This window comes from Puma concolor, chromosome A1 (genome assembly GCF_028749965.1).
Source record: "Puma concolor isolate L17-30 chromosome A1, mPumCon1.1.hap2, whole genome shotgun sequence".
Taxonomy (NCBI): domain Eukaryota; kingdom Metazoa; phylum Chordata; class Mammalia; order Carnivora; family Felidae; genus Puma; species Puma concolor.
This window is the reverse complement of record NC_141667.1, coordinates 203,908,667-203,922,264: the sequence shown is the minus strand read 5'-3', so window position 1 is coordinate 203,922,264 and position 13,598 is coordinate 203,908,667. Positions and strand designations below refer to the sequence as shown.

The 13,598-nt window shown below is 38.9% G+C and overlaps 1 long non-coding RNA gene and 1 pseudogene across 4 annotated transcripts in view; both read left to right on the top strand.

Annotated features, from left to right (window-relative positions):
* Positions 1–224: 224 nt before the first annotated feature.
* LOC147584719 (uncharacterized) overlaps positions 225–13,598 on the top strand; it is a 278,035-nt gene continuing 264,661 nt past the window's right edge. For 2 of the 4 annotated variants that reach the window (XR_015255904.1, XR_015255909.1), the window contains exon 1: positions 232–737. This is a non-coding gene — a long non-coding RNA (uncharacterized LOC147584719). Of the gene's footprint in view, positions 738–13,598 lie in introns of all 4 variants that reach the window. The other 2 variants (XR_015255911.1, XR_015255914.1) reach the window with 2 other exon arrangements.
* LOC112860800 (AP-3 complex subunit sigma-1-like) lies at positions 2,244–2,901 on the top strand (annotated as a pseudogene).

Below are 13,598 nucleotides of genomic sequence, written 5' to 3'. Positions count from 1 at the left end.
TTGGGGGGTACACCTGCTGAGAAGGGTCTGGAGTTCCACATTATGAAAAAATTTTTAAATATTTTTATTTATTTTTGAGACGTAGAGAGACAGAGCATGAGCAGGGGAGGGGCAGAGAGAGAGGGAGACACAGAATCTGAAGCAGGCTCCAGGCTCCGAGCTGTCAGCACAGAGCCCGATGCAGGGCTCGAACTCACGGACTGTGAGATCATGACGGGAGCTGAAGTCGGACGCTTAACCGACTGAGCCACCCAGGCGCCCCAAAGGCCCACATTATAGCCTCACCATCCAGAGCAGGCAGGTCACCTTGGCAGTCCTAGTCCCCATCCGGCTCCCAGGCCCGGGAAAAGCAGAGCAGAGCCATGGAGGGGGCCTAGAACCAAAAGCGCAAGGCTCAAGCACCGCTCGAATGTCCAACCAAACCCCAAGCCTGTGCTGCTCCTTTTAAGGAAGGGCCGCAGAAAGGAGTCTGCCAGACATGGACTGGCCTATAGCTGGAGGGAATGCAGGACTAGGGGTGGAAGAAGAAGAGGCTGTCAGGAAAGGAGCCACAGAAACAAAGATAAAGCCAGGAGAGCACAGGAGAGTTCCCAGCAGGAGGCGGGGATGGTGAAGGGGCGGGCCCGGCCACGTTTGAGGAGCTCCAAGCAGGATGGAACCAGTTCTGCAGATGCTGCCCACTGTTCCGTGCCTGGGGCTCACCTCCAAGGAGTAGCGCCCAATCTTCTCACACACAGGTGAGCAGGGAGCGGCAGTAAAAGGGCGGGGGTGGCAGGGTCCCTGGAAGGGCGACAGTTCTTCCCCCAACTCCAGTCCCACCCGCCAGCCAGCCAGTTGGCTTTGAGAGTGTAAATTGTGCGCCATTTTTTCCCATTACTGCCAACAATTTTCCTGGCAGACGTTTGCTCTCCCTGCCCACTGCGGTCCACCTGCTCGGTCCAGGGTCCCAGGTTCACTCGCAGAAGCAGATGGCGTGGATGGCATGGTGCTTCTGACAGCGCGGAGTCACCAATCCTCAGTGAATCAAACTAAAGTTTAGAGCAGGGACACACTGGGGTGGGCTTCCCAGTTTGTTAGGACGCAGCAGGCTTTCGGGGTGACCTGCATGTCACCCTGAGTTGATAAGAGGAGAGTGTGCAGATCAAGGCAGCTAGAGTTTTAGAGCTGCATACTCTAAGGTAAACTATACATGAAAAGAGCCTCAGAGATAGGGGGAGAATCCCTCTCAAGTATGCAGCGGAGTACTAATTCACACGCATTTCAGGAAAATACCTGAGGCTGGGAAAAGAACCACCTGATACATGTTTAGAGAAAACAATCTCCAGAGCTCAAATAGAGCAACGAGTAGTTTGTGTTTCACGGAGGTGTAAAAATGCTATAAATCTTGGGCCATTGAGTAGAGTACTAAGAAAGGTATTGCCTCAGTAGTGAAATAAAATTAGCCAAGACTAAAGACTTGCTCTGGCCTTATGTGAGGTTCAAACTACTTCCAAGTAACCCAACTGGATTGAAATGAAACCTCAAGAATAATTTAGGTATGTAAAAATATTCGGTGCTCAAAAAGGTAAAATTCAGTGTGTCTGGCATTCAATCAAAAATTACCAGTCAAGCAAAGAAGGATGAAAGTATGACCAAAATGAGGAGAAATTAAAGAGACCAGAAATGAGATACCAAAATTAACTATGGGCTGAATATCATTAACATATCTCTCTATGTCTATCTCTATCTCTATCTCTATCTCTATCCAAATCTATCCATAGATAGATAGACAGATATCTCTGCCAAACCATATCTATGATACCGTTGTATTTATTGTTTACGTAAGTTATTGCCACAACAACATGTAGGCAGTTTAAATGTCTTTTTGAATAATCAGGTTTCATATGTTCAATCTATTAAAAATCTATTTAGGGGTACGTGGGTGCCTCATTCAGTTAAGCCAGCTACTTTTGATTTCAGCTCATGTCATGATCTGACAGTTGGTGGGATTGAGCCCCATGTTGGGCTCTGTGCTGACAGTATGGAGACTGTTTGGGATTCTCTCTCCCTCTTTCTCTGCCCATCCCCTGCTCACTCACGTGCATGCTCTCTCTCAAAGTAAATAAATAAACATTAAAAAAACCCAAACTACCATTTAAGAATATGCACATGTGGGAGGGTGGGTGGGCAAGGATCACCAGTGATGACCCCAGGCAAAGCTGGTGCTCCTGCCCCAGTGCCCAACTGGTTGGACCTGCTTAGGCATGATCTAGGCAACCCTCATCTTCAACACCATGGGAAGCCAAGGCTTTCCAAGTTCTACAAGCCCTACAGAGAAGATACACAACAGCCAGTCATCAGGGAGACATTCTATTTAGTATCTAAGAGAGATGAAAATGTAATTTCTTAGAAGGAGAATTGTTAATTGGAGGATCTGACAACAAACTGATTTATAGACATTATGCAACATTATACTTTGTCTACTACGTGGATTCTTCACAAAGTGAACTTGGCATTTTAAATCCAATTCAATCACCCAGGAAGCCCAAGATTCATGGATCTCTTACCATGTGTATACAGATCTGACCCCCAAACCCACCAATCCCTGCTTCCTGAAAATCTTTCATAATGTCCTTAGAACTCAAAGTATTTGTGGAAACATTAGACAAGCGTTTTGAAAATGTCTGTGAACTGGATTTAATTTACAATGTAGGCAAGGTTCACAATATTCTTGCAGAAATGGTGATGGAGTGAATGGTATTGGAGACAAAAATGAATGAGATTGTTACACAAATTCATGCACAAAATAAACTGGAGAAATCTGAGGCTGGCTTTGCAGGATCTCTAGCCTGTGCTGTATCAGCTGTAAAAAATATGAATCTTCCTGAGATCCCAAGAAATATTGACACTGCTGATATCAGTATAAAAAAGAAATATTGATATTGCTGATACCAAACCTGCTCTTTATTTAAAATAAAAAATTAAAAAGGCCACTCCCAGAAAAAATCCAGGGGAAAAGTCATTTAAGTTTACCATGCAGTTGTTTACCAAAAATAGAAGAGGAGAGTCTTAACTTTTGCTCTTGGATTGAAGTCCAGATACTGTATAGAAGTTGTGTGAAATCAGTATGGAAGCTGAATGTTGCTTTTTTTGCTCAGTGATTTTGAAGAAACTGAGTAGTACCCCTGTGATATTTCTCTTTCTTTTCTGAACTACATTCCCATATCCACCTAAGGCATGCCTCTATGGACTGACTACTACAGTATTTCAAAAAGTGTTTGAGACATTTCTTTAAATTATGTCCTTTAAACAATCCAAATGTTTTTTGTATGGTTCACAAGAGCAGCATTCCACAATTCTTTCTGTCATTTGTTACAATTGTTATTTAAAAAACCAAGTATGTATTGCGTGAAAACATTATGACCTTTGTCTCTCTTTTTAAATTTATTTTTCAATTAAAAAGGACCATTTTATTGATAGTAAGTACCGTTCACCTTAGAAAAAAGAGCTTTGGAAAAAGGCTGATTTACTACATGGCCTCAGCATGAAGCCTAGGGAGGGCCTTCTATATCATAGCAAATCTAGATAGTACTATCAACAGACTCAAATTTCATGGGAGAAAACAGGGGTAATTGGGTAAATCAAAACACCCATTTCTTGTACGAGCTGCCTCTTCGAGAGATGTGCAAAGGTGATATATCACACTCCATTCTGGGCACTGCTGAGGTCATTCTAGGTAGTCAGTCTGTTTTCTGGATACTAGCCTTGGTAGTCCCATCTTGTTGTCCTGGATTTCTGATGCCCATTGAAGGGAGCCTCAGCACACCAGAACAATAATTAAGTCATGATTCTGTCAACTGCCTGAAGTGGCTATGCATAACAAAGCAGGAAACCATCTTCCAGTATCTGTATGCCGACTTCTCCCCTCTGTGGGGGTTTGTCCTCGAACTTTACCTATGTCCTCTCCTCTCAGTGAGTTTCTTTTTGTTTTTTAAAGGGTGACTTTGATCTTTTACCTTCCTGTATTTTCTGTGAAAAATGTGTCATTATTGGTCATTATTTTATTTATTTATTTATTTATTTATTTATTTATTTATTTATTGTCAAGTTAGCTAACATAGAGTATAGCCTTGGCTTCAGGAGTAGATTCCCATGATTCATCAGTTATATACAACACCCAATGCTCAGCCCAACAAGTGCCCTCCTCAATGCTCATCACCCATTTTTCCCACCCCCTAACCCCCCACCCCCATCATATATCAATTTGTTCTCTGTATTTAAGAGTTTCTTATGGTTTGCCTGCCTCTCTGTTTGTATCTTATTTTCCTTCCCTTTCCCTATGATCTTCTGTTAACTTTCTCAAATTCCACATATGAGTGAAATCACATGATGTCTGTCTTTCTCTGACTTATTTCACTTAGTATAATACCCTCCTGTTCAATCCACATTGTCGCAAATGTAAAGATTTCAAGCTTTTCCATCACCGAGTAGTATTCCATTGTGTGTGTGTGTGTGTGTGCGTGTGCATGTATACACATACATGCCACCTCTTCTTTTTTATTTATTTATTTATTTATTTATTTATTTTTTTTTTTTAATTTTTTTTTCAACGTTTATTTATTTTTGGGACAGAGAGAGACAGAGCATGAACGGGGGAGGGGCAGAGAGAGAGAGAGACACAGAATCAGAAACAGGCTCCAGGCTCTGAGCCATCAGCCCAGAGCCTGACGCGAGCCTGACGCGGGGCTCGAACTCACGGACCGCGAGATCGTGACCTGGCTGAAGTCGGACGCTTAACCGACTGCGCCACCCAGGCGCCCCTATTTATTTATTTTTTAATATATGAAATTTATTGTCAAATTGGTTTCCATACAACACACAGTGCTCATCCCAAAAGGTGCCCTCCTCAATACCCATCACCCACCCTCCTCTCCCTCCCACCCCCCATCAACCCTCAGTTCTCAGTTTTTAAGAGTCTCTTATGCTTTTGCTCTCTCCCACTCTAACCTCTTTTTTTTTCCTTCCCCTCCCCCATGGGTTCCTGTTAAGTTTCTCAGGATCCACGTAAGAGTGAACACATATGGTATCTGTCTTTCTCTGTATGGCTTATTTCACTCAGCGTAACACTCTCCAGTTCCATCCACATTGCTACAAAGGGCCATATTTCATTCTTTCTTATTGCCACGTAGTACTCCATTGTGTATATAAACCACAATTTCTTTATCCGTTCATCAGTTAATGGACATTTAGGTTCTTTCCATAATTTGGCTATTGTTGATAGTGCTGTTATAAACATTGGGGTGCATGTGGCCCTAAGAATCGGCACTCCTCTGTCCTTTGGATAAATTCCTAGTAGTGCAATTTCTGGGTCATAGGGCAATTCTATTTTTAATTTTGTAAGGAACCTCTACAGTGTTTTCGAAAGTGGGTGCACCATTTTGCATTTGCACCAACAGTGCAAGAGGGTTCCCCTGCCTTCACATCCTCGCCAACATCTGTTATAGCCTGAGTTGTTAATTTTAGACACTCTGACCAGTGGGAGATGATATCTCAATGTGTTTTTTATTTGTATTTCCCTGATGATGAGTAATGTTGAGCATCTTTTCATGTGTCTGTTTCCCATCTGGATGTCTTCTTTGGAAAAATGTCTATTCATGTTTTCTACCCATTTTTTCACTGGATTATTTGTTTTGGGGGTGTTGAGCTTGACAAGTTCTTTATAGATTTGGATACTATCCCCTTATCTGATAGGTCATTTGTAAATATCTTTTCCCATTCCATCAGTTGCCTTTTAATGTTGTTGATTGTTTCCTTTGCTGTGAAGAAGGTTTTTATCTTGATGAGGTCCCAATAGTTTATTTTTGCTTTTGTTTCCCTTGCCTTTGGAGACATGTCAAGTAAGAAGTTGCTGCAGCTGAAGTCAAAGAGTTTGCTGCCTATTTTCTGCTATAGGATTTTGATGGTTTCTTGGCTCACATTTAGGTCTTTCATCCATTTTGAATTTATTTTTGTGTATGGTGTAACAAGGTGGTCCAGTTTTATTTTTCTGCATGTGGTTGTCCAGTTCTCCCAGAACCATTTGCTGAAGGGACTGTCTTTTTTTCCATTGGATACTCTTTCCTGTTTTGTCAAAGGTTAGTTGACCATATATTTGTTGGTCCATGTCTTGGTTCTCTATTCTATTCCATTGGTCTATGTGTCTTGTTTTGTGCCAGTACTATACTGTCTTGATTAATACACCTTAGTAATACAGGCATAAGTCCAAGATTGTGATGCCCCAGCTTTGGATTTCTTTTTCAACATTATGTTGGCTCTTTGGGGTCATCTGTGGTTCCATACAAATTTTAGGGTTGCTTGTTCTATGTCTGTGAAGAATGCTGGTGCTATTTTGATTGGGATTGCATTGAATGTGTAGATTGCTTTGGGTAGTATTGACATTTTAACAATACTTGTTCTAATCCATGAGCATGGAATGTTTTTCCATTTCTTTGTGTCTCCTTCAATTTCTTTCATAAACTTTCAGCATACAGAAATTTTCCCTCTTTGGTTAGGTTTATTCCTAAGGATCTTATGGTTCTTGGTGCAATTATAGCTGAGAATCTCCCTAATCTGGGGAAGGAAATAGGCATCCAAATCTAAGATGCATATAGAACTCCCTTCAAAATTAAAACAAACAAGCAAACAAACAAACAAACACAAAAAAAACAGCTCAACCCCATGACACATCATAATTAAACTGGCAAAATACAAAGATAAAGAGAGAATTCTGAAAGCAGCTAGGGACAAACAAGCCTTAACCTACAAGGGTAGACACATAAGGGTAGTAGCAGACCTGTCCACTGAAACTTGGCAGGCAAGAAGGGAGTGACAGGAGATAATGTGCTGAATGGGAAAAATATGCAGCTAAGAATCCTTTATCTAGCAAGGCTGTCACTCATAATAGAAGGAGAGACAAAGGCTTTCCCAGACAAACAAAACTAAAGGAGTTCATGACCACTAAGCCAGCCTTGCAGGAAATCCTGAGGGGGACTCTGTGAGTGGAAAGCAGCCAGCATTACAAAGGACCAGGGACATCACGACAAGCATGAAACCCACAGATAACACAGTGACACTAAATCCATATATTTCAATAATCACTATGAATGTAAGTAGACTGAATGCCCCAATCAAAAGACATAGGATATCAGAATGGATAAAGAAACAAGATCCATCTATATGCTGCCTACAAACGACTCATTTTAGGCCTGAGGACACCTGCAGATTGAAAGTGAGGGGATGGAGAACCATCTATCACTCTACTGGGTATCAAAAGAAAGCCCCAGTAGCCATACTTATATCAGACAAACTAGATTTTAAAACAAAGACTATAACAAGAGATGAAAAAGGGCATCATATCAATTAAGGGTTCTGTCCATCAATGAGAGCTAACAATTATAAATGTTTATGCCCCCAACAGGAAACACCCAAATATACAAATCAATTAGTCACAAACATAAAGAAATGTATAGATAATAATACCATGATTGTAGTGGACTTTAATACTCCACTTACGTCAATGGACAGGTCATACAGGAATAAAATCAATAAGGAAACAATGGCTCTGAATGACCCATTGGACCAGATGGACTTACCAGATATATTCAGAACGTTTCATCTCAAAGCAGCAGAACATACATTCTGCTCAAGTGCACATGGAACATTCTGCAAAATAGATCACATACTGGGTCACAAAATAGGCCTCAACAAATATAAAAGGATTGAGAACATACCATTCATTTTTTCAGATCACAATGCTATGAAACTTGAAGTCAACTACAGAAAAAAATTTGTAAAGCCCCCAAATACATGGAGTTTAAAGACTATCCTACTAAAGAATGAATGGGTAAACCAGGAAATTAAAGAAGAAATTAAAAAAATATATATGGAAGCAAATGAAAATGCTTTTATTTGCAGTCCAAACCCTTTGGGATACGGCAAAGGCAGTCATAAGAGGAAAATACATTGCAATTCAGGCATATCTCAAGAACCAAGAAAGTTCCCAAATACATAACCTAACCTCATACCTAAAGGACCTAGACAGGCAGCACCAAAGAAAGCCCAAAGCCAGCAGAAGAGAAATAATAAAGATTAGAGCAGAAATAAACAATATAGAATCCAAAACCCAGTAGAAGAGACCAATGAATCTAAGAGATGGGTATTTTTTTTAGAGAATAAACAAAATTGGTAAGCCCCTAGCCAGACATCTCAAAAAGAAGAGAGAGGACCCAAATAGATAAAATCATGAATGAAAGAGGAAAGATTGCACCAACACCCCAGAAATACAATTATTAGAGAATACTATGAAAAATTATATGCCAACAAACTGGAAAATATGGAAGAAATAGACAAATTCCTAGATACCCACATACTACCAAAACTGAAAAAGGAAGAAATAGAAAATTTGAGCAGCAAAGAAATTAAATCAGTTATCAAAAATCTCCCAACAAATAAGAGTCATGGGCCAGATGGCTTCCCAGGGAAATTCTATGAGACATTTAAAGCAGAGTTTATACCTATTCTTCTCAAGCCTTTCCAAAAAAAAAAAAAAAAAAAAAAAAAAAAGACAGAAATGGAAGGAAAGCTTCCAGACTCATTCTATGAAGCCAGTATTACCTTGCTTCCCAAACTAGACAAAGATCCTACTAAAAAGGAGAACTACAGGCCAATATCCCTGATGAACATGGATGCAAAAGTTCTCAACAAAATACTAGCAAATCTAATTCAATGGTATATTAAAAGAATTATTCACCATGATCAAATAGGATTCGTTCCTGGGCTGCAGGGCTGGTTCAATATTCACAAATCAATGAACATGATGCGTCACATTAGTAGAAGAAAGGATAAGGACATTTGATCCTGTCAATAGATGCAGAAAAAGCATTTGACAAAATATAGCATCCTTTTTTTTTTTAACATTTTTTTTATTTATTTTTGGGACAGAGAGAGACAGAGCATGAACGGGGGAGGGGCAGAGAGAGAGGGAGACACAGAATCGGAAACAGGCTCCAGGCTCCGAGCCATCAGCCCAAAGCCTGACGCGGGGCTCGAACTCACGAACCGCGAGATCGTGACCTGGCGGAAGTCGGACGCTTAACCGACTGCGCCACCCAGGCGCCCCTAGCATCCTTTTTTTAATAGACACCCCCAAGAAGGTCAGGATAGGCTTGCCTGAGTGGCTCAGTTGATTAAGCATCAACTTCATGAGTTCCAGCTGTGCATCTGCTGATAGCAGAGGGCCCACTTTGTATCTTCTGTCAGCCTCTCTCTCTGCCCCCTCCACTTCCTCTCTCTCTCTCTCTCTTTCTCAATAATAAACATTATAAAAAAGCCAGTATTGAAGGAATATAACTTATCATTATAAAAACCATACGTGAAAGGTCCACAGTTAATATCATCCTCAATGGGGAAAAACTGAGAGCTTTCCCCCTGAGATCAGGAACATGACAGGGATGTCCAATCTCACCACTATCGTTTAACATAGCCTCAGCAATCAGATAGCAAAATGAAATAAAAGGCATCTAAATTGGCAAAGAAGAAGTCAAACTTTCACTCTTTGTAGATGACATGATACTCTATATGGAAAACCTGAAGGACTCCACCAAAAAACTGCTAGAACTGAATTTAACAAAGTTGCAGGATATAAAATTGATGTACAGAAATTGGTTGCATTTCTATACACCAATAATGAAGCAACCGAAGGAGATATCATGTAATCAATCTCATTTACAATTTCACAAAGAAATACCCACTAATAAGTCTCTTTAAGTAAACTCCAAGGTAACTGGACTTCTAAAGAAAAAAGAAATAGAGAGAGAGAAAGTCATGTGTTGTTTTGGAAATTTTCATAGTTTTATTTGTTACTACATTTTTAGTTTTATAATTATCCCTTATTCGTATAATTTTTAGTTATTCTTATTTGATGGATGTGCCGTGGTTAACTGTATACTTAAGAAACAATAGTGATGATTGAGGTTTTACTTTTGATATTTTATCTCATTACAATCCATTTGGGAAATGGCAAGTTGTTGTTTTTATTTTCCTAATCCAGTACATTTCTTCTGCTACACATTAATAAATGGCTCCTTTAAACTATTGATTGCCACTATCAGCAACCTACATTTATCACAGCTGTATTGCTTTTTTCTATTGCATAGTAATTTGCTCCTCATTTATTTCACTTTGTAACACACAAAAGCTAAAAATCACAAATACCTTGTAATAGGGGACCATATAGGGTGCATATTTAACATGATATTGTTTTTTATGACCATTATATTCAAAACATAAATGAATTTAAAATATAGATATCATTAACAGAGGAACAAAATTTTCAAAAATAGGGTTAAGTGACTGAAAATTAAATGTTCCAAGGTGTTACCACTGGTTATAAAAAGCAAACTAATAATATTTCTCCATTTTAACATATTTTATAATATGCTGTCAAATATATTGAGGTTTGTAGGGCTGCCCTGGTTCCACTTATTTCTAACTCCTTATTCCATGGCTTTTTTCCTTTGGATAATTGAGTTAGCCCCATCTTTCCAATTTTGCTCAAGTTAGCCAAGGATATGTCCTGATGATTGCAGCCAAAGAAATCTTCACACACAGGGTTTTCAGACCATCAGCATTCAATAATTACTTTATGTGTTTTACGCTAACTAAACACTTTGTTAATTTATATGTTGTACTCAAAAATACACCATACATTTTAAGGAACTTAAGATATAGTAGAGATTTTAAGGATAAGTTTATATAATGAACATCTAAATAACACTTCGGACAAAATTCTAAAAGATTTTTTACAAAATTCCTAAACTACTGCTCATAATGCATGTCAATGAACAAAAGGTTCATAATGAAAATTTAAGCATATACTTTGTTATATTCAATAACTTACCTTCTAACTTATTTTCCAAAGCAAAACTAAGGAAAAGGGGAAAATAAAATGGATTAAAGTTCATCATTAAGTATCACCAAATTAGATTTGCTTAGATACAGTAAGTTACTGGATTATATGACCTTTCTGTTCTAAACTGTTATCAAAGCCCATTATCTTAGTGTCATTATTGTTCTACAAGTCATGAATTATTCTAAGCAAAATTAATATCCAGAATTACTACATTATTGAAATATGTGGGAAGTCAGATAATTTGTTGAAATAGGAATGAAAATGTACAGTTAGGTATGAGTAGCTTAAATAGCTAGACTGAGCATTCAATAAACACCCTCATAACATGCAAGATAAAATATTCATCCTTAAAAATCCACAAACTGGATTTTTCAACTACTTGGATTTTTTAAAGTCTCAACCCAAAATTAAGCTGATGTTAACTAAACTCACAAGAGATTGATAAATAAATCAAATTTCCAATATATTAATTTACTCTAGTGATCACATTTCTACCTAGAGCAGCTTACTTCCTAGTATTTGAACTATATAAGAAGATTAATTATTGATCAAAAGCTTGCCTGATGACCATGGTATGAAAGAATAGAGAAGCAGATAGCCTCAAGAGATATCTCATCTGTTTCACGAAGAAGCCTAGTAAATTATTCCTATCTCACCCAGCAGAGAACAGTATCAAGGGGCCAAATTTTTCATATTCCCCCAAATTATTTCTTATTTCTGAGCAGTGATGAATCCATGCTGCTGAATTTTGCTTCTCTGAAATCTGTTTTGTTATTCTATCCATTTCTCTGTTGGCAGTTTCATTCTTTTGATGTGTTATTATCACTGAGCATGCTGTTTATAGGAGAGTTGTTTATGTAAACAACAAATTGAATATTTTGCTTCCTTTTTTTTTTTTTTTTTTTTTTTTTTAGTGGTTAGCTTTCAGAGGGTTACTTGAACTTTGAATTATTGAAAGGAATCTCAGTCTTCCCCAATTGACTATTTTATCTTTCTTCAATGTCAAATCTTCCATTTCAAACTATGTATGAAAATTGATAATCTGTTCATAATTTATGTTGTCATGCCCAGGATAAAGCCACCATCATCTTCCTGGAAATATAGGCCAAAAATGTGAGATAACTTTCACTGTTTTCTCTGTCTTTGTATCTTCTATTCACAGAATCATCAATTCTTTTTGTGCAATATTTTGTGTTCCCTCTTTTCCATTCTAATTCTTGCCTCCGTGATTCAGAATATTTTTAGGTTTGCCTTAACTGTTGTAGACTCTGGGTCTAAAGTTCTCTCTTGTCTAGCAAGATGGCGGGACGCAGGATGAAAAGTGAGAGATGGCTAATGTCTGGGAAAAGACAAGAGTCCTGAATAAGGGTCCTTGCCCTGTTTTTATTACGATCATAAGGCTTACAAACATGTCAATGGACATGCACAAAGAGACAATGAATCTGTGAGCATTAACTTGTAGATGTGAGGGAAAGGGGGTCTTGAAGATATTCAGGGTTAGGGGTTTGGGTTAATACAAAACAAAATCCTGGTGCTGGGAACTCGGTAGGAAGGTTGTTTACAGAGGACATGAGGCACCACCCTGGTTTCTCTTAGCTAGCCTAGGGGATGAGACAGGTAGGGGATATAACCACAGAGTTAACAAGGCACCTTTTCTTTTATTAATCATCTCGTCTCTGGGCTTCTTCAACTGCAGCGCATCAGTCTATAGCCCAATTTACCTGTTTACCTAACTTGGTCCGTCCTTCCTGTGAAAGCAGCTTTCTGCTATAGTACTAAATTGGGGGGGGGGGGGGGTGCTTCCACCCTGAATACCTAATCTTGTTTATTTCATATAGCTATGTTTATATTGGTGCCTTTGCACCTCCGTATTCAGGGGCCTTTGCCCCTCCCTCTCTATTCTGGGAGCTCTGTCCCCGCTTTATTCTAGAGGCCTAAGCCCCCCTTCTCTATCCTTATTCACCTAACCTTGTTTACCCAAACTCGGGTGTGAACATCCTATGGCTTTGTACCTCTTTATGCCTTGTTAACCCATTGGTGTAAGCCCAGGGAATTTCTAAACTTATTCCCATACTTGACTATACTACTTATTTATTCATTCATTCTTTCAGTCATTCAACAGATATTTTCTTTAGTTCCTACTGTGTACCAGTTAGCAGTCTGAAGACATAGCAGGAGACAGACATAAAGGAATCTGACCTCATAGGATTATATTCTACTGGAGGAACACAATAAACTATAACTAGTAACTAAATAAATATATTGTGCTATAAATATTAAGATAAAAACAAAATAATAGGAACATGATTAGAAAGAAGCACTGTGATATAGTGCTTCTATATGCATAATGATGAATTATTTTAGATGAGTAATCAGGGAAGACCTTTCTGAAGTGACATTTAAGCAGAGAACTAGGTGACTGAAGGAGCAGAGCAATGGGGAAATACTAGTGAATGAATAGCCTTTCAAACATTGGGGAATATAAGGGGGAAAATGTTGGGAAGGTTGAAAAATAATACAAAAGGCAGTGTTGCTGAAGTGGACTATAATACAGAGAAAACTAGAAATGAGGCTCAAGAGATAGGCAGGAGCCAGGTGATGGAGGGCCTTGTAGGTTGTAGTAACAATTTGGGTTTTATTCTATAGGTACGGGGAATCATTGGAGTGCTGT